The sequence below is a fragment of the Argiope bruennichi genome, chromosome 2, assembly GCF_947563725.1.
Source record: "Argiope bruennichi chromosome 2, qqArgBrue1.1, whole genome shotgun sequence".
NCBI lineage: Eukaryota > Metazoa > Arthropoda > Arachnida > Araneae > Araneidae > Argiope > Argiope bruennichi.
The window spans coordinates 38,358,627-38,380,035 of NC_079152.1; the positions used below are offsets into that span (position 1 = coordinate 38,358,627).

A 21,409-nucleotide genomic window follows, 5' to 3' on the forward strand; every position below is an offset into this window, starting at 1 on the left:
TGAGAGGAGATTTAATTAAAAAAATTTCTATTCTGATGTAGTAAAGTAAAGTTCATCATTTTTCGTACACTGCATATACAGGGTGGTCAAAAAAAAACTTCCCCTATATATGAAACCCTAGCGGCCCATCCTCTCAACCAATCGAACCAAAATTTCAGACATGGTTGTTTGAAGGTATGCGCTGGAGATCGTGATGATTCTACACAAAGCAGAGCTCACGGTTACAGTTACAGTGAGAGAATTTCAAAATTTTCGAATGGCAACACCCACTTTTTCCTTGCGCAAATTGATCAGCGTATTGAAAAACCACAAATGGCGTTGGAACGATTAGCGTGTGCCGGCGTAAAGCATTTGCAAAGAAGAGCATTATAAAGGACTACTGACAACACAGAGATGAAAGAGAAAAAAAAGTTTTTATTGGAATGGAAAGTTATAATTACAGGTTTTCAACGTGTTCATCTTCGCAGGCGACAACGCATTGCATTCGGGAGATTGTGGACAACAATGCTGAACGTAACATGAAAGGAGGAATTTGCATAACTTCACGTGTTATAGCATCTTGCAATTCTGATACATCTTGTGGACCAGGCGTGTACACCTTAGATTTCAGATAACCCCAGAGTCAGAAATCCACAGGAATGAGTCGGGGGATCACGGTGGCCACGAAACTGCAAAGTTACTAGAGATGACTCTATCACCAAAGTGTTGTCGCAGCACTGATCCAACACATTGGGCGACGTGTGGAGGAGCCCCATCTTGCATCCATACAATGTCCCTAATGGTATTTCGTTGCTGCAATTCAGGAATAACGGAATTCTGCAACTGTGTCAAAATTGCAAGATGCGGTAACACGTGAAGTTATGCAGATTTCTCCTTTCATGTTACTTTCAGCATTGTTGTTCACGATATCCCGAATGCAATGCGTTGTCGCCTGCGAAGATGAACACGTTGAAAACCTGTAATTATAACTTTCCATTCCCATAAAAACATTTTTTCTCTTTCCTCTCTGTGTTGTCATTAGTCCTTTACAATGCTCTACTTTGCATATGCTTTACGGCGTCAATTTTCGTCACACGTTAATCGTTGCAACACCATTTGTGTTTTTCAATACGCTGATCAATTTGTGCAAGGAAAAAATGGGTGTTGCCATTCGAAAATTTCAAAATTATCTCATTGTAACCGTAACCGTGAGTTCTGCGTTGTTTAGAATCATCCCAATCTCCAGCGCATACCTTCAAACAACCATGTCTGAAATTTTGGTTCGATTGGTTGAGCGGATGGGCCGCTAGGGTTTCATATATAGAGGAAGTTTTTTTTTGACCACCCTGTATTTATAAGAGAACAGTTTTCATAGATTTATAATATTAGTTTCTTAAATAGATTTCGCTTTTTTTGTGGAACAAAACTAATTATTGGGCAAGAAAAAAATGATTAATGCAGTTATTTAAACTTGGAAAATAAAAAATGCATATATATTATTACGAATTATTTTTTAAGATCATATCAATAAAGCATTTGGTGTAATTCTAGTACGTATCTTTGAAACAGAAAATAGAGTACAAATTCGTACCAAACCAAATATACTTTTACACTTAAATGGGAATTTATTTTCTCAATCTTTTTTTTACACCTCAAAATAATATTTTATAACTATTTCAAATAACACTGCGGATCCAATCATAGAGGAGGAAATAAAATAATAATTAATAATCAGGGAAACAGTTTTCTTTCACTTATATCAGACAAAAACCTTTTACTAAATTTTATTTCAAATCTAATTATTGTTTTTTTTAATTTATATATTAGCTAAAGCTATATACATATACAAAGTGATCAAAATTAAAACACCCCCTACTCTGAGATTTCTATACAGCGACTACTCAGTTTAAAGGCTCCTAAATTCTAGAACATACTATTCAAAACATGGTGAAACGGAGTTCGCCAAAAAACAGTTCCAGAAACACTGATAGATAGCACTGTACAACAGAAAATATGCTAAAAAGACAAAAATAGTCACAAAAAATGTGATATAGAATTTCCCCTTTCAAATTTCAATTGCTTGTATGAAAAAAAAAAAAAAAAAGATAAAATAGTGATGAAATTGGACTAAAATTGTAACTTCAATTTCGCACTGTAAGACCAAAAGTTTGCTTAAAACCTTGGATTGCTGCTACTGTTCTAGGCATAAAAGGGATAAAACTGGGAAAATGCCATTCTTAGCAGAGATGGCTTCGCTCCTTGCTTGTGAAGTTATGAAAACAAAGGAAATGTTGCTGCTGCACTTCGAGAGTTTCGTCGACTTGAGAATTTATGCAAAGAATCAGGAAGTATCAAAACATGCTCGGAAATTTTGTTGTATCCTTAATGCAACATCGCTAATGTCTTGATTTATTTACTTTTATGCGAAATAAAGCGCCTCCACCCATTGGACTCTGATATAGTAGTTTCTTCAGCAACATTTTACTAACGATAGAGTAATCAGTTGTGCGTTTCCGGCAACCTAACCATCTTGTTCTACACATCTTAATCCCTGTGATTTTTGGGGATACTTAAAAAATCTTGTTTATGGAGGGCGTCTGGTAACCTTGCTTGTGTGTGAGAAACCTCTCAATCAACCAATTACGATACGTGGTTGAACAAGCTGTCCACAGAATACAGATTTTACATCTGGGAGAAGGGAACCATAGTAAGCAATTTCTTCTGAAGCGATAAGATCCTTGTTATTGAATGCTTGATTTCGAATAAAATGTATTATAAATATGTATTTTGAATCTTTTCAGCATATGTTTGTTAGACAGCGCCATCTATCAGTGTTTCTGGAACTAATTCAAGAATTTTGGAGCTTTTATACTAAGTAGTTCGCTGTATAGAGAGCTCAGAGTAAGGGTGTTTTAATTTTGATCACCTTGCATTTATTAGCCAATGTTTTCTTCTACCACATACGCATTTTACGATACAATATTCCATTTTCTTCGAAAAATATTAAGATTTAAAACACAGAATAAAAGATATGACTTAACTGAAATTATTTATTTTACAGTTATATAATTAGTTCATGAAAATTAAATATATTACCAGAATTCATCAAATTGTACAGCAGCTGTAGCACTTTAAATAAAAATTTGGGATTGAAGCTTTTCAATGTAGTCTACATTCACGTGAAAATCTGCAGTAATTCAATACTCGATTATATCGACTATATGATATCATCTTCACATCGTCATGGAATTATTTTCCTTGTGCATCACTAAAATTTGCATATTAAAATGTTTATGTAAAACAAGCTTCTTAATGTTGTTCATATTATGTAAAACTATATTGTGGGAGACTGAATGCATGCATACAACTTTTCTTTTGTAAATCAAGGAAGTAATAAACATTGACCTTGAAAAATAAATCATGTATTTTCTGGAATTTTCCCAGTAAAGTTCTGATCTTTAACGAGCTGCCATTCACTTAACCATCAAACATACTGTGTTCTATTTTTTTAAAGCCAGACTATTAAGTATCTTAAGAAGAAACTATATGGCATTTACTTCGCTCGGCATAACTTTAATTAACTGCTTCATGAGAAATGGTTTATTGTTCAGAAAAGGAAATATATTCTATCAAAATTAAGCTCAAATAAATTATTTGGATTCACTGTTTTGATGAAAGAAGGTCAAATACTTTCGATGCAAAGCTTCTTATGTTATAGCTCTCATGAATAGTTAGTTAATCCTCGTGTCTGATCCAGAAGTAAGAGTATCATTTTCAGGCCAATGCATATGAACGTACTGAATCTGACATTGTCATGGCTCATAGACTGTTTTTTTTTATTTTCATATTTGTAACATAGATTTAATGACCTATTACAAACGTGCAATAAACTACCAAGGCACATTTAAAGCTATACTAAAGGCATGTAATAATATCCGCCATTGAGATTATTTGCATTATTCCTAACTACTCCATTTAACTTTTAACTGGGGATTAAGGTATGCCAGACCTCTAAAGATGACTTTCGGGCACCCTCTATTTAATTTTTAGTTCAATCGAATGGATTGACCCTGTAACTTCTTGTTTCGTGACCTTCACTATACCTTCATTTTTTCAACCGGTCTCAGCTGATGCTTTTTTTAAATATTTCAGCTGCTTCTTTGCATGACGTATGTGAGACCGCACCACCCTTTTAGTGTTTCAGTAATATACAAGGCTTAGCAGATAGCTATAAATCTTAGTCCTCGAAATATAATCCAACCTATAGATCTATGTTATGAAGCAGAGTTCCAGAGACTTTTGAATGAAGCAAAAAGTTATTTTGGTGATGAGGATAATGGTACAAAAGATTTTTTTTCTATGAAGGTTTACATTAGACTGATTCTGATATGGCCCTTAAAATACAATTAAATGTTTATAATTTATTATCAAAAAAATTCTAAGTTATGTTAATATACCATGAGAAATATATACAGAACTGACAGACTGATTTTTATACTTAATCTGTATGTTTAAAATGATTTCTAAAACCATTCTACGAATATTTATCAGTTTTTTCGAAGAAATAATGCCTATAAAAAGCAAAGGAACAATTTTTCCCAATGCCATTGTTTTTCTTATAATTGTTGAATATGCCATTATATATATATTTTTTTTGCTATATGTCTTTCTATATTGGAAAAATAAATATGATTTGAAAAGTAATATGTTTTTATAAGATTATTATTAATTGTTGTAATTTGAGAAGAAAGGCTATTGAAAAATGCATGTAATGAAATGTATTGAGAGGAAATGAAAAAGTAATTCGATTACTTTTTTCAATAATAATAAAGTTTGAAAATTACTAAAACATATTTATACGTCAAAAAATATCTGCAGAATATATTGGCTAATTTTATTATTAATACTTAAAAAAAAAAAAAAAAACTAATTTAGGTATAAATAAAATGTGGTTTCGTAGACCGCATTTCTCCAGTTAAGTCCTAAATTTTCACCACCCTAGTTAAGGGTTAACCTCGAACGATATGACAATTCTAATATCACTGAAATAACATAATCTTTCCAACTCTATAATATATAAGATGCTCCCGTTCCGAATTTAAAGAATTTTCTCCAGTTGTCACGATGCTAAGCGTTCTGAAGACATCTTTTATATTCCTATATCTTTCAACTTATGTTGATCACATTTATGTATGAAAAAAGAGTCTTCAGTTACAAAATCGCGATCATAATGTTCTCACTTCATGTCTATAAAAGTGCTTTTCAAAATGAAAAATTTAACGAGAGAGATTTGAGATTTCAATTAAATGAGTATGTGAGGGAATATTTGACTGTACTTTAGGTCACTCTTTATAAAGTTATTTTTTTCAGTTCATGATTTGTTGTTTTCAATATTCAAAAATAACCGTGCATGATGTACAATGTCATACCAGATCTTTAATGTTCCATCTCTTCCAAAAAAAAATCAGAAGACACTTCGTTTTCGTTCATTTCTTCAATTTTGGGTATAGTGAGTGCATGTTGATAACCAGAATAAAAAATGCTTGATATTATGATTAAATTAATTGTAACTTGAACCAATATGCTATTTTATTTAAAACCAGCTCTAAAAAATGAAATCATCAAAATATATATTCTGAATGGCTCCTTTGTGCTATCTAAAGCGTAAATCATTGCACCGACAAATTTGAATAGTTAAATGTACAAATATAAAATTGTAATATACAGGGAAAGTGTGAAGCTTAGCGTAAAAAAAAAATGCACCATATATTTCGAATTATAGAGGATCCATTAAAAAATGAAATTTATAATATATAATGTAGGACAGACGTGACGGAACACATTTCTGTTCTTCTTCCTTAACCATAAAAATAAAATAAAAATTTCCCAGTTTATCTGAATATTTGATATTTCTTATTCTGCAAAAACAATAAATTGCTATCTGCGAATGTATTTTCTACGAATGCTAAAATTTACAGGAACAGGATATACATTATTATTTGACAGTCTGTCACGACGTTTTATTGCATTTATTTGGACGAGAAATCTCGGAAGCACGGATAAACAAGACAAATATATAGTAGGAATTTTATTTTGCAGAGATTACAAGATGCCAAAGTCAATTTGTAACTTGGCAGCCGTAGAAAATTCGAATCCGAGGAACCACGTATTTCTATTTCTTACAAAAAGAACATAAAATTCGCTTCTAGCTATCGACATCATTTAAGAAAGCAAATCGTACAGAGAGGTAAGTCAACACTGACATTTTATTTGAAACATATACAGCATGTGTATTATACATAAAATAAGGGCATATTATTTGAAATTACACTTTTTGTATTCGGCTATATGGTTATTCAAAAATATTTCATTCAAACAGAAAAGATCAATTTAATGTTTTGATTAAAGAATAAGTATTTTTAAAAAGAAGATAAGAGATTAAATAAGAATTTAAGAGATTTAAATAAGAATTTAAGAGATTTAAATAAGAAATTTTCCCGACCACTAATTTGGGTCGCGATGGACAGGGGTTATGGTATCAACTTCGGAACTGGAGGATCTCAGGTTCGAGTTCCCGATTCCACTGAAGGAACGTCTCATAAGCGGGTGCGGTGCATGCCCATCGGAGCCGAACGTCCCAAGCTGGCGTGGGGTGGAAGCTTTGACTGGGTGGTGCCAGCTCAGGTGTCATCCTCGTCATCTGACCGTGCCTCAAAATTACCACATTCGCCCGAAATTAGACCAATAGTTACTTTAAAACGGAACATTAATATAACTAAACCAAACCCCGTGCACTTAATTTTCGATGTAGTTTAATTAATTAATCTTTTTTTCCATAATTTCATGAGATGAAAAGACTTGAAGATTGTAAAACAGATGTCATGATGTTGAGTCGTAGTCGGAAGTACGAAATCTGTCCTAATCTTCCTCGTTATACATCGGGCGAGAGAATCACTTCCATAAACAAGCAAATGTTTGTTGGAACTTTTCTTTGAATTCTTGGATACCAAGACAAAACTACAATGCCCGACTAGCGATACTCCCAAGTTGGTATTCAATAATAAAAATAATAATTTTTCTTCCTTCAACTAGAAGGATATTCGACTTCCAAATGTAAATCTATATGCAGTGTAATTATCTCAAGACATATTCAGTTGTTTGAAACTTCAAAGAAACATCGAAATAAAATCTTAAAACCTTAAGTGAATTAACAGACTTGAATATCTTTGTCTAATTAAAAAAAAATTAAAATTATAAAACGCAATATGATTTTGAAAAATAGTTCTTAATACTGGAAATAAATTTCTGGTGTTTAAGCGAATCTTTCTTTAACGAAATTCACATAGAACTAAGAAAACGGATATGTTTAGTTTTTTCTCAAGAGTAATAATGAGGAAATAAACATTTAATTATATACCTTTTATAAAAGGGATATTCTACTTTTTGCTGCTTCTTTTTTAAATTTTAATTATTTCTGCATGAGGATTAAGAACTAATTAACTAAATGAAAGGTTAAAATTTAAGCATAATTTCTTTTCGTTCTTTCCCGGACAGTACCATTTAGGAAAGTAACTGCTTTTAGTTGACGTTTATATATAAATTTACCAAAATAAAAAATAAAAATTATCTTTCTTATTTTATGTAACTTTCCATTATGTATGTCTTTTCGCTTAGATATTCTATATCTTTAGACTACCATAATGAAGAAAAATACGTAGGGTACTAAATTTTGTGGTTTTCGTTTTTCTTATTATGTAATTAGATTATTTTTTTTTAATTTTTTAGTATTTGTTGGATTTAAGATAACATAAAGAATTCTGCATTTTCTTAGTTAAAAAAGGAAGCACTGTATTTCCAAAAGTGCTTGCACTTCGTACTCTAATTGCTACAGTGCACAATCAATTTCTTTGCTATAAAAATATTCTCAGTTCTAAAAATCAAGATATTGACCAAAAAGTCACCCAGAGATAAAATTGGATAGACTCTTTTAAATTTTATTTCAATTTAAATACAATAGAGGGTTGTTTTTTTTAACAAACAAGCGAAATTTGGTTTTGGTTTCTTAAGACTAATTAATTTAGATTGTTGAAATTATCTAGAAAATATATATGAATTTTTTGGTCATTTTATACAGTTTTTGTGATTTATGATTACATTTATTCTATATATATATATATATATATATTTTAAATTAAGACATGTTTAAAATAACTGTACGTATTGTACCATGTTTTTTATAATAGTGCATCTAGAAATACGCGGGGATATTGTTGTAGGGAGAAAACTATTGCTGGAGGGATAATTGTAAAATTTAAAATCATTATGGTAAATATGGCTTCAAATATCTCTACAGAAATATTATGTTTTTTAAAAATATATTTTTCTTTTATCCATTTTGCGAAATCCACCATAACATCTGAGGATTGAATTGTTGTTTACTCTCGGGCCGGAAAAATATCTGGAAAATATCGATTTTATTATTAAAAATATCCTAGTTGTTTGCGTGACGGATGACGTTTGATTTTTTGGTCAAAATTGTGTTTTCCATTAGTTTCCGAATACATTTATTTGGAATTTCAGGGAGTTTTCTTAACGTCGAATAATGTTTAAAAAGCTTTAGCAAAATAGAACATGATTTACTTAAAATCATGGAGTGGAATATCAAATCATTTATCAGAAGGGTTTATTCGTTTGTTAAAGTATAAAATTTAGAAGTCATTTTTGAAAAAAACCAGATTTTAACATTTTATTTGCAAAAAAATAATAATACTAATGTCTTAAACTCCTTGGGCATGTATGACGAATAAAACTAGTCATATAACTTTTCTCACCAAGTTATAAATGAGGAATTTAATTCGTCAATATAACCTTTATTTCACTTTATTCGTCTTTATAACAATAAACGTTATTCGCCAAGGCACATTTTATATAATATTCCGCTCACATACGCCCAAGGCCGTAGCATTTTATTAGCTAATTTATAATAATTCAAACAATTCATTATTTCCGTGGATAGTCTTAAAATATGATGTGATTGTATTTTGGCCTAATTAAATATGGTACAATCTTGAGAAATATAATATTTGATTTAATATGAGCAATTATATAATACTACTACTACTAATAATAATAATACAATAATACTAATAAGCATGGCATGGGATCAAGAGCCGGCTTCTAAATACATTAACCAATAAAATCAGTAATTTTCTAAGCACATATTTAGTGTAAAATCGAATATATTAAGGTTTCTCTGTAAAAGCAGCGGTATCCTATCCAATAGTTGTTATTTACACCAAATACAACGTAACGCTTTGTTCGCATCACACATTGAGCAGTTTCAGGTCATGATACAGAGACTTAAATTGAATTTTACCAATTAATACTTCTGATTACATTAGCTTGAGTCTCTTCCTTTCAAGAATAAAAATATCGTTTCTCAAAAATATGAAAAATTATGATAGTTGCTAAATACTCCTTTCTATTGTGTTAAAAATCATGATCCAGTTTCAGATTTGTTAGGGATTAATATCACTTTCAGGAATAACTTTTTCTTTACTTAAATTCAAACAACACAGCCATTAAAGTATTTTAGTCCAAATAATAAATTTATTTCAGGTTGATGAAACGATTTTGAAACTGGTTTTAAGACCTGTCCTCACTTATGCTGCACAAATTTGAGGACTCGGTGTTAAACCAACAAAAACAAAATTCAAGTTTTCCAAAATGAAATACTTCATATCATTTACAATGTTCATTGGTTTATTCTAAATATTTCACACAGAGATCTTAAAACTCCAACGCTCGAGACTTCCACCAAGAACTTTCAAGATTTTTTTTTTTAAAAAATCAACTCTAAACTCAAGAAAATGTCACAATTAAGGAACAAATTAACTACGTCCACTGCAATGAAAAACAAGCCTTTCCGTACACTACTAATAAATTAAGTTTAACTCTTAAACCTCCATAGCTTCTTCCAAAATTTAAATTGCATCTAAAGAACTGCTTCAATTTTCATTTTCATCCCTTTTAAGCAATATTTTTCCTACTCATCTAATGAACGAATGGTACATTATTTCGGTTTCTATCTCTGCTGTTAATTACCACAAACTGAGTAGAAGTGCCTAAGCACTAAGGCTCTTCACACATCTAATTCAAGAATTAATGCATTTCAGAAAGAATATCACACATAATTGTGGATACCTTAATATAGCCGAGAGTAAACTGTTTTTAATTATTTAAATTCATGATGTCACTGAAAACTCTAGATTTATGTAAATAAGTCCAAACTATTCAGTAGTCTCACTAATTTTTACCTTTTAGTGATTTCTGCATTTTTATACATTAGAATGAAAACAAGAATCATGTTGAGTTTTGCTAATGATTTTTCACTCTCTGTTAAAATTCTATATTCCACCCAACAATGATAAGGATTTTTAAGGTTATACCTTACATTAATTTTCACAAAAGTGGTATTAAAATCCCCTGGAATTACTATTTTCTGTATATTCAAATTCACATATTCTCTGTAAATTCAAACTTTTTACGAGATGGAGGAAATTATTTTTTCCCCTTTTGCAAGGAGTTAATAGACAACATTGCATGTCATTTGCAACTGTCTGGTCCGCCAATGCCATCAACAAATCTATCCATTACGCATGATGTCACGAATGTAATTTCTGAGATTAGTTTCAATATTCCTCCTACATAGTATCGATCAGAAAAAAGTTTTTTCATAAAATGACTGTATAAAAATCGGTTACAATTTAAGTTGAAATTGAATTTCCATGTGATAAAATCCGAATCTGAGCTCTTGTAGAGACTACATCTTAATATTTTATTTGCCATTGAATAAGGAGATCCGGTAGTACATGGTGATAATTAAAACACACAATATGATTAATGCCATTCTTAGATATTTCTTTGGTAAAAAGATTATCCTTATTATACTCTAAGGAATTAATAATACGGCATTTGTAGCAGACCCTTATCATTAAACGATGATCTTCAGGGAAGATGCCCAATTCTTTTAAGCCTGTTTACCTTTTGTCACAGAAAACCGATTTGATTCTCTGATATAACTATTTTTTATAAGGTTGTAAATTCAATTTCTACCATCAAATAGCTTCGAATAAGAAAGCACATCACTTATGATGAGAATTATTTGCTGAAGGAATTAAAGATTTAAAACTAGTGAATAATAATTATAGAAACCAGAAACTTTTAAACGGGTGTTAAAAATATATAATCTTCCTCAAAAGCTAAAAAATAAAAAATAATGATAATAAATGATAAAATATAGGTAGAATAAACCAATACTAGAAAGTTATTATATATAAGGGGTAAAGAATATTATATATAAAGAGGTATATAAAGAGGTAAAGAATATTATAAGAAAAAATTTCTTATTTTTCTTAATTTCCTACAGTTATCTTTTTTTCAAGATTTCTATCTACTCCTCAGAGATTCGATAAAAAAATAATTTGTTTTTGGATACGCTCGCAAAAACGATTTTATGAGCTTAATTTATGACTTATATTTATATTTAGGATTTTCTAAAGAAATGAAGCATTAATTTTCAATTTTCTACGTATGATAATAATTAATTTATTCTGTCAAACATTTAAGAGAAGATGATTCTAGCATAGTAAAAATTAATTATACGGAAGAACAGGTATAAAAAGTCTGATCTGGTGCTACTACTTTTTCCCCACTGTTTGTACGAAAAACAATAATCAAACTCGATAAAAGCATTTATGGTAACCTTAATAACATTAATCAATATAAATATTACCTATTTAATATTTTTAATGCTTAAGATAATTATTTCTTTCAATAAAAAAAACATTTTTTATGACTTTTTATATATTCTTACTAACATTTAGATTAAATGTTATTGGTTATCTCTTAGAATTGTTAAGTTAACATAAATTAAAGGCAATCAATACAATGAGAAAGTTATTTGATTAAAGTAACAATATAAAATTTATTACTGTAATGAATTTTCAATCGAAAAGCTTATATTTCTTCCCTTTAATTCACAAAGACACGAAAGACCAAAAAACTATTCTCGAAAAAGAACTTAAGTAGTTTCGTCGAACAGGAATTAAATTTTGCGAGTGGAAGAATATATTTTAATGCTTGAAGAATCTTCATGAAAATTCTAAACTTGGAGAAAACTCATATTATTTTAAATATTAAATTAGTTAATTAACAAATAAGAATTCATTATTATGAATGGTTACTTTAAATAACTAATTTCATATTATCTCTCTAATGGAATTGAAATAAAATTTAATTATATATAATGAACAAATATGAAATTTCGCTATGCTTAAAATTATCAGATCTTAGAAAATGGAATGAATAGTGTAAAACGTAAAAGTTTATATATAAATAAAATACTTCAGATATTATTAAAATAGACTAAAAAGCAATTGCGTTTACTTACATATTTTTTAGTCTTTAAATTTCTACGAAAATATTTTCAAACTATTATTTTATGATTTTAAATATTTATTGAACATTTTAATTTAACTAATTTCGTGTCTATACTCATGCTTCTCAGTAATTATTTATTATCTCGTACTTCTCGATAATATTAATAATAATTTTAATAACAATGATAATTTTTAAAACATCTTTCTGAACTTAATTATAAGAAATTAGATTTAATTTTGTCTCCATAGCAATAGAACCAGTTAGTAAGAAAAATAAGAAATAAAATATCTTATCTAAAAGAAGAAAAAAAATAATTAAAATAAAAGCACTACTGCTGTTTATCACGGTAAGAAAATTATACTTTATTTAAACTTATCTAATTTCACTTGCTTTGCGGTTTTAAAAATAAAATCTATAATTGGTTTTTTTCGCTCATTTCTTGAAATTCAAAATTGTGTAAGTTTATATATCTTATATAACAATGCACTATTTTAATATTTTGCTGTCAAAATATAATTCAATCATTTTTTGATTCGATACGCACTGCGACAATTAGTAGTAAATTTGAGAAAAAAGGAATTCGAGATTCTCTATCATTTATAATACAGAATTATATATTGTAAATTAAAAAGTAGAACGTACTTGAAATAATATTTTTTTAGTAGGGTATACATGATTTTAAAAATTATTTTTGTTAAATTTATTTAAATTTAAATGATTGAAAAATATCCATCGCTTTATTAACGGAATAATTCTTAAATGCAAAATTCCGTTCCGTTATATTTGCTCAGAATTCCGTTTCAAATTTCCACTACTATTTGAAAAACTTACAACGAATAAATTATTCGAAAGAATAGAGTATATCACTTTCACAACAATTTCCACATAAAATATCATTTAAACAATAAAATAAAGCTGTTTTTTTTTAGATTACCTACAAAAAATGTTAAAAAAAGGTCGGATAACTGTATAAATAAAAGATGTATGTTTATAAGAAAATAATTTATAATATTCCCAATAAGCCATTTGAAATTCTATTTGAATATTATCTTTCACTTTGCATCTTACATTTTTAACAATGTATAAAATATTAATATGCTTACAGAATAACAAAAAGATGGAAGTAAATTGTAACATGAAAAACCTATTTTAGTTTTTATTTTATAAATTAAAATGAATCTATTATGTTATCTTTCAGGGAAAACATCATTTCCCTGCAAGTATGAGTATTTTTCATTCTAGGAATGCATTATATTATATAAATTATTATTCGTTTCTTGCATGAAAATGTTGCATTTGCAAAAGTGCATTGCCTGCAAGATTAAAAGAAGGTCAAATAACATTTATTTAAAGAAAAGATGCTGTATCTGTGACCAACCGAATGAAGATATTGTTTAAAATACTAATTCATAAAATCATATGAATTAATGTTGATAGAAAAAAATTAAAATATTTGTTTTATGGCTGCATGAATAATGCAAAATAGTTTTCTGCATCAACTTTAAAAATTAAATTATGCATCAATATTAGTCATAATTTGAAAAGCATTTATATATTGTTACATAAAAATGTACCATGAAAAAAAAAATTGCTAAATTATTGTGTTAAAATATAAATCTTTTTCTTCAAAAACTTTCCTACTTTGACACTTATGAGTAAAAACAGCAAGTGCATTGCCGAAAGAAGCTACAAAACTCATAAAAAGAACAATAATAAAAAAGGGGAAAATTTGAAAAATAAAATGACTGGATTTTATGATACCTAATGTTTCTATCAAATTCAACAGGCCTACTTATATCAGCCAATGTTGTCTGGTGGTAATGTTCAGGACTTTGGAATCAAAGGCTCTAAGTTCAATTCCGAATTTTTCTAAACCGGACCTCTTACCGAATTTAAGTATTCCGCTGATATATGTATATGTATGATAAAGGATTAAAGGTGGCAGATAATCTGATGTGTCGTGGAATTTCGAGTTTATTCTTGTCCTCGTGCTTCCTAATTGCATGGTTTTGATGGGAAAATAGTCTTTGTGTTTCTTTAAAAGACATGAATTATATTAAACCTTGTTAACTTATTATCAAATTAGAAAGTTGGGGATACTATTCCTATTCAATTGGTCCATTTTTTTAATAATTATATATATTTAAGAGATCGATTGCATTCTATTGTGAATGGAATTAGTAGGATATAGCTATCATCCCAATTGGATTGATGAAAAGTATTTAATTTTACCACCTGTAGCTGAAATATTCAAATAAAATTCCAAGTTATTCATTTCATCTTCTCTTATAAAAGGAAGTGTTTATGTAAATGTACACATGCATTTGCATTTCCTGTGTCTAGACAAATCTACAACAGTTACAGAAAAATGTTTTGTACACAGGTGCTCATAATGTTGATTCACTGCATTATCGAAGCCATATTTCAAAATTTATTTTAATATCTTGTGTTATTTTAGAATTTTTCTATATATATTGGTCTTAAATATTGTTTCTTAGAAAAAAAAAGTCGCAGAGTTGAAATTGATTTTAAAATCCAAAGTAGTTTACTGAATTTTGTTATCTTTCATAAATATAGACTGCATTTTCTCAAAATTGTTTTAAGATCTAAAACTAAAGATTGGCTTCTATTATTCCAGTTTTGTTCCATATTTTTTTTCAAATTTTGAGGTAATTATTCAGTTTGCATAATTTCTTGCTTTCAAAATATGTGATGGAATAACAGTCAAAATATCTTTTTATTACTTTTAAATCGATTATTTTTCAAAATAATTCAAATATTTTCTTCGCAGGCCTAAAAAAGGAAATTTTACTTCTTCAATGATACAACGAGGAGGAAAAAGAAAATTTTTCGTTACACGGTTTAAATTCGAAATTCGTTAACAGAAACCTTACTATTCAGTTTGTCGCTTAGAGGACAAGATGGTTTGGCGGCAAAGTGTGATCTTCGGGCACTGAAACCCGATTTACTTATGAATTAAAAATATAAGTGGGTCATAAGCATGATAACTCTATCAATACGGAATATCTGCAGATGTCCATTCAACGAAGTTACGGGCCTCACACGAATCGTCCTGATATCAATTCCTCCTCCTTGTTTCGTTAAGTGTGTTTGATTGAATACCGTGGTGCTTGCTTTGTTCGTTTGAGACGTTCTCTTAATACGCTGGGGAGGTGCAGGGAGCTTTCCTGAGAACATTCAAAGGATGCTAGCGAATTAATTTGCTTAGTAATTATCAGCTAAGCAGAGACATCTTTTGTATAACATTGTTGCGGTTATCTTAATAACTATATATTGCATATACAGGGTGTTGCTGAATTCGACCGACAAATTCAGAGTGGTGATAGTAAGCATCAAGAGGATAAAGAATCACCATATAACATGATGTCCCATATGAAGTTTAATACGTGAAAATCGCAAAAATATATGGAATCGGAGAACTGTTGAAAACTGTAAAAGAATAATAAAAAAAATAAAAGAATCTGTTTCAGCTATGAATTTTTTTTTTTTTTTTTAAGTAATAGAACATTTTTAAAAATTTTTCTTCATGCTGGAAACATTCGGATTTGATGATCTAAGGGGTCATAAATTACTGAAAACGAAAAAGTAATTTAGGACCCTTTTTGCAAAAATATTAAAAATGGAAGAAAAATAAAAGCTTGAAAATGTAAGGAATTTTATAGTCTATAATTTGATATAAGCATGTAGTGTGAGAACTGGGAAGTTTTGTAGATTTTCAACAAAAACTAAAATGGAAACCAGAAAACAGCGCTACAAAATCAGTATCGATATTTGCAGAGATCTTGTCAAATTTACCCTTATCGTGGCAAGCTTGCTTTTTTGAAGAAAAGCAAAAAAAAAAATGTGTATAGGTAGCTTCTTTACGCTATAAAAAACATCAAAAAATAAATAAAAAAATCGTGTAATAAAAATCGTTTAATAAAACTAAGTTAAAAATTATTTTATTGTGGTAGTATATTTTTATAAAGTTATATGTATGGTATACTATACAAAATGAACATAAGGGTTAAAAAGATAATTTCAGAGCAAGAATAGTGGGAATTAAGTAGATGAAAGATTACCAGAAAACATAGGGTCGAAGGTAACGTTTTTCAATGAAAATTGCAAATCGGGTGGAGTTCGCACGCTGGATGCTTGATGCCCCACAGGAAGAGGCACACTTTTCTGCTAGAGTTTTATTATCAGATGAAGTCTGCTTTTCGAGAGAATGTCTTCAACGTGCACAGTGCGAATATTTGGTCATTCGAAAATCCTCACATCACTATCTCATCGAACGTACAACACAAGTTTGATATTAACATATGGGCAGAGTCATTTATTTGGACGGTATCTTCTGTCCGAACGCATCAGCGGCACAATGTACCTTGTTTTCTTCCAGCACGTTCCTCCGGATTTACTGCCGGAATACCGACGATTGCACGCCAGAACATTTGGTTAATGAATGATGTTACATCAGCACATTTTAGTTGCATTAGTGACTTGCTGTTTCCGAATAAAGTTTAACGACCACTACTTCTGCAATGCTTATTAATGAATACTTGCTAACTGCTTTTATTTTTTTCGAACGCATGAAAAATTTGCATACGAGAAGCCTTCTTCTTCTCGATTACCTTTTTCCGAATCCTCGCATTCATAGGGCCATTCTCTTCGCCCGACTCATTGTCTTTTCAACGTCTGTATTTGCGATTTTCATTAAATAAAAGTTGCCAGCTACCCTACGTTTTCTGGTTATTTTTCATCTACTTAGTGCCTACTATCATTGCTCTGAAAGTATATTTTTAATTTGACAACAATCTCTGCTAACATCGATACTGATGTTGCAGCGATGCTTTCTGCTTCCCATTTTAGTTTTTGGTGACAATATTTAAAGCTGCCCAGTTCTCACACTACACGCTTATATCAAATTATAGAATATAAAATTCCTTACATTTTCAAGCTTTAATTTTTCTATCAGTTTTAATATTTTTGTGAATATGGGTTCTAAACTACTTTTTCGTTTCCATTAATTTACGACCCCCTAAATCATCAAATCCGCATGATGCCAGCCTGAAAAAAACTTTTAAAAATGTTCTTTCACTTTAAAAAAAATTCGTAGTTTAAACACCATTTGTTATTTTTTTATAGTTTCCAACAGTTCTCCGACTCGCTATATTTTTGAGATTTTCACCTATTAAACGTCGTTTGGGATCCCATGTTGGATGGTGATTCTTTATCCTCTTGATGGCTACTATCACCCCTCAGAATGTGTCGATCGAATTCGGCAAAATCCGATGTAATTGCAGTTTTGCATGTCCTTGCGGTTTTAAAGGAAAATGGGGATTTTTTCTTGTCTTTTAAAGAAAAACTCGGCCATTAGAGTATTCTAAAGTGCATGATCTAAAAGGATGGGAGGAATGAGAGGGACGGATTTGTAAAGATAAATTGTCCCCATGCTGATTTGGTACAACTGTTGAACAATGTGAGGGCAGCTCAGGCGTCATCCTCATATATAGTTCACAAAAATAACGGAATGAATTCTTAGAAGCAAATACTGCTCTGCTGATTTTTTTTCAATTGCCCGTTGTAGCTTTCCGTTACTAAATGTAAAACAACAGCGATTAAGTTGTTCGAAAGAAGTAAGGATATCACTAATACAATATTCGTGCATAAGAGTTTCGATGGTTAATATAATGGAATTAAGTTTTTAGGTTACATTTGAAGAGCTTAACGAAAAATATCAGGATTATTATATAAGTAAAGGAAATATCTTTATAAGAAAATAATGCATAACATAATTGAACAATCTAATGGAAATGGATTAAATAAATTTGTCTTTTTAAACATGTATTCATTTTCAATTAATTATTTTAATTTCAATAACCTGTTGCTCATCAAATGATGCCATTGGCATGAAGAAAAATAAAAATGTAAATAAATATTGCCATTGTTTTACTATTTTAAATTTACTTTCTTGTTTTGTTATTTTAAAATTTTGTTAGAAAATAATCGCATTATGTTCAGCTAGATTATTTTAGTAGAGCTGAACCTCCAAATATGTGAAATTGTTCCCGAATTGACTTTTCACTACAAATTTATATTTGGAGAAGCAGAATTTCATGTTAGATGTTCTATTTATTTATTTAGTCATCATCCATGCTACTCTACATATCCAAGGATGTAAGTCTATAAATGGGTAGGAAGGAAATGATGTTTACCGATTCCGTATTTTTCAGGAAACCCCCGTTTTATTTGAAATACATACTTTTCCCATTGGCCGATATATCAAATTCATCTAAATAATACACACAACAGACCCGTACAAATTAGTTATTTTATCTATACTGTATTTACGAGTGGTCGGTTTATCTTTGCTGTATTTTATTGTCCTCAAATGAAATAAGTGTATTAACTTTCATGCATTTGCTCTAAATCTGTCAATTTATATTTTAGAACATAATATTTAATATTTGCTTTTATCTTGAGAAATCAGCCACTTTATCTTGACCACCTTTATCTTGAAAAATTAGTTTAATATTGATTAAATTCTGCATTATTTTTTTAATAAATTAGTTAATTAATGCATTTTTGGTTTCATTAAAATCAAACGAGTTGTACAAAATTTAATGATAATTTTTTTTATTTGCTGTAATTATTGGAAAGACTATAGAATCCTATTTTAGGGGATCGCCTTAGAGTTGATTCATTCACTATATTCTTAGAAATGCAATAGCGTGCATATATAGTATTTTATGAAAGTGGCTTCTATTTAATGTGATAGAGAATATATACATTTATACTACAAGTTCGATTATAATTTTTAATCCTTACAATATTTTAATGAACCAGTTGTCCAGATTCGATTTCAATTGTTTCATCCGTATAAATTTTAATGTACCAATATTAATATTACTATTACGTTTTCTAAAAATCACCCTACTCATTTCAAATTCTGTATAAACAAAATATTTGTTATGTATATCTTATGGAATGTATTTGAAAAACTCGTTTTGAAAGATGGATGGATTTTAGCCTCGGACAATTTAATGTCCACCAGACCGGATAGAATGATGTCGATGAATTTAATGAGCATCCGAATGGATAAATTGCACTGCAGGCGGAAGAGTGTGCTCTAAGAGGGATTTAGTGGATTCGGTGGATTTAATATCTAACCATCCGGATTTAATGTGCACTACAAACGAAAATGTTTTCTAGGTATACATATTTCTTCAGCGGATTGCATGTTGCGTGGGAGACTATTTGTAGGCTCTCATATCTCCGTAAAGTTTAAGAATTCAAATAAAGGTGATTAGATAAGTTTTATGTGACAAAAGTCATGACATTGAAACAGAGACATTAAGAATCGCAGAACTTAGTCGTTTGAGAAATATGTAGAAATTAACAAATAGATTGTACAAAAAAAGTTTAAAAGTAGCTAAAACAGTATACTTTCTGTTAAACTAAATCACACAATGATGAATAATAAGATGTTACCAACTTAATATATTCCAAATCAAAGTGTGATATGCATAAAATAAAAATGACTTCATGCATTTATAATATTCTTCAACCTTTGATTACAATATATAATGAAAATCTACATAAACCATTTTATTATATGAATGGATATATCATTGTAGGAAGAAAAGGAATTTAGCAAGTGTCTGAATAAAAGTTGTACTAAAATAGAATTTAAGTACTTAATAATAAATAAATGGTGCACATAAAATTATAAATAATATTAGTAACATAAATATACCAAAAACATCATTCAAAAATATTTATGAAGTTAACTACTGTGTCTTTCAAATAATTTGATCGTCCGACAAAATTTTGTTGTGTGTAAAATATTAAGAGCCTTGTATATATGTAGCCATGTATGGAATATATATATATATATATATATATATATATATATAGCTCCAAGTTTGATATATTTGATTTCAACCAATTTTAAATTTTCCAATGTTATTTAGCTTGATTACTAGCTAGCAATTTTTTTATAAATTAAATTTTAAATGCCACGTAAAAATGGTCTTTTCTACCACAACTCATGCAAAAGTAAATTTATTCAACAGAGAATTAAGTCTGATCTTCGAGACGTATATAGAATTAGGACCAAAAGGGTTAAAACTCAAATTTTTGCTGACAGATTGATACATGATCTTAAGGAAAAATGTAGACCCGAGACATCAAGAAAAATAAAATCAAACACTTATCAGAAAATCTGAAATTAATAATTCTTTCAAAGGAATAGAATAAGGAAAATTTCGCCCAAATCATGCTGCTGTTAATAATAATCAATCTCTTGAGATTGATTTCTGTTCCCATCCCAAGCTGCAAAGTTGAATATTATCACTCCCGCCACTCAAACGGCATTCATTGACAGACTCGTAAGAACTCTCCCATTCATTATATCCAGGAACATAAAATGTCTTTTAGAAGTTTCCATCGGGGAAAATACCTCATTCCCTTGAGAAGAAGCCACGCATTCAATTGTTTACGTTTAACTTTGTCGCCTCAGTAAATGTTAATCGTTTAACCGGCTGAACATCTTTCATTACGGTACAAATTCTCAAGCTTAGAATTTTATATGAATTATAATTAGATAATTATGAGTGTTAGCCAGAGAATTACTACTTTTATCTCCAAAAATCTATTTGGTCCCATCAGAATATCTTACCAATCAGAGTTCTGTAACTAGATTGACGATAAACTCAGTAACAGAGATGAGGATACTATTTAATCATTTCGTAAACGATGGAGCAAAATAGAATAACAATGAATGATGAACAACTATGAACAATGAAGCATGAAATATTAAAATATAATATCGTATTATTCCAGAATTACAGATGACAAGCGAAATAGGATTTATTCTATGGAACTGATTTTATATTTAAAACACGCAAAGTTTTGCTTTAATTTCGGAATTTTATAAAATTCTTATAAAAGTAGAATAATAATAAAATCAATTGAACTTATTCCTTGA

The 21,409-nt window shown here is 29.5% G+C and overlaps 1 protein-coding gene across 2 annotated transcripts in view; it reads left to right on the plus strand.

Moving 5' to 3' along the window:
- The window catches only part of LOC129961658 (uncharacterized), a 95,839-nt gene that overhangs the window by 13,234 nt on the left and 61,196 nt on the right, over window positions 1-21,409 (plus strand). The window lies entirely within an intron of this gene.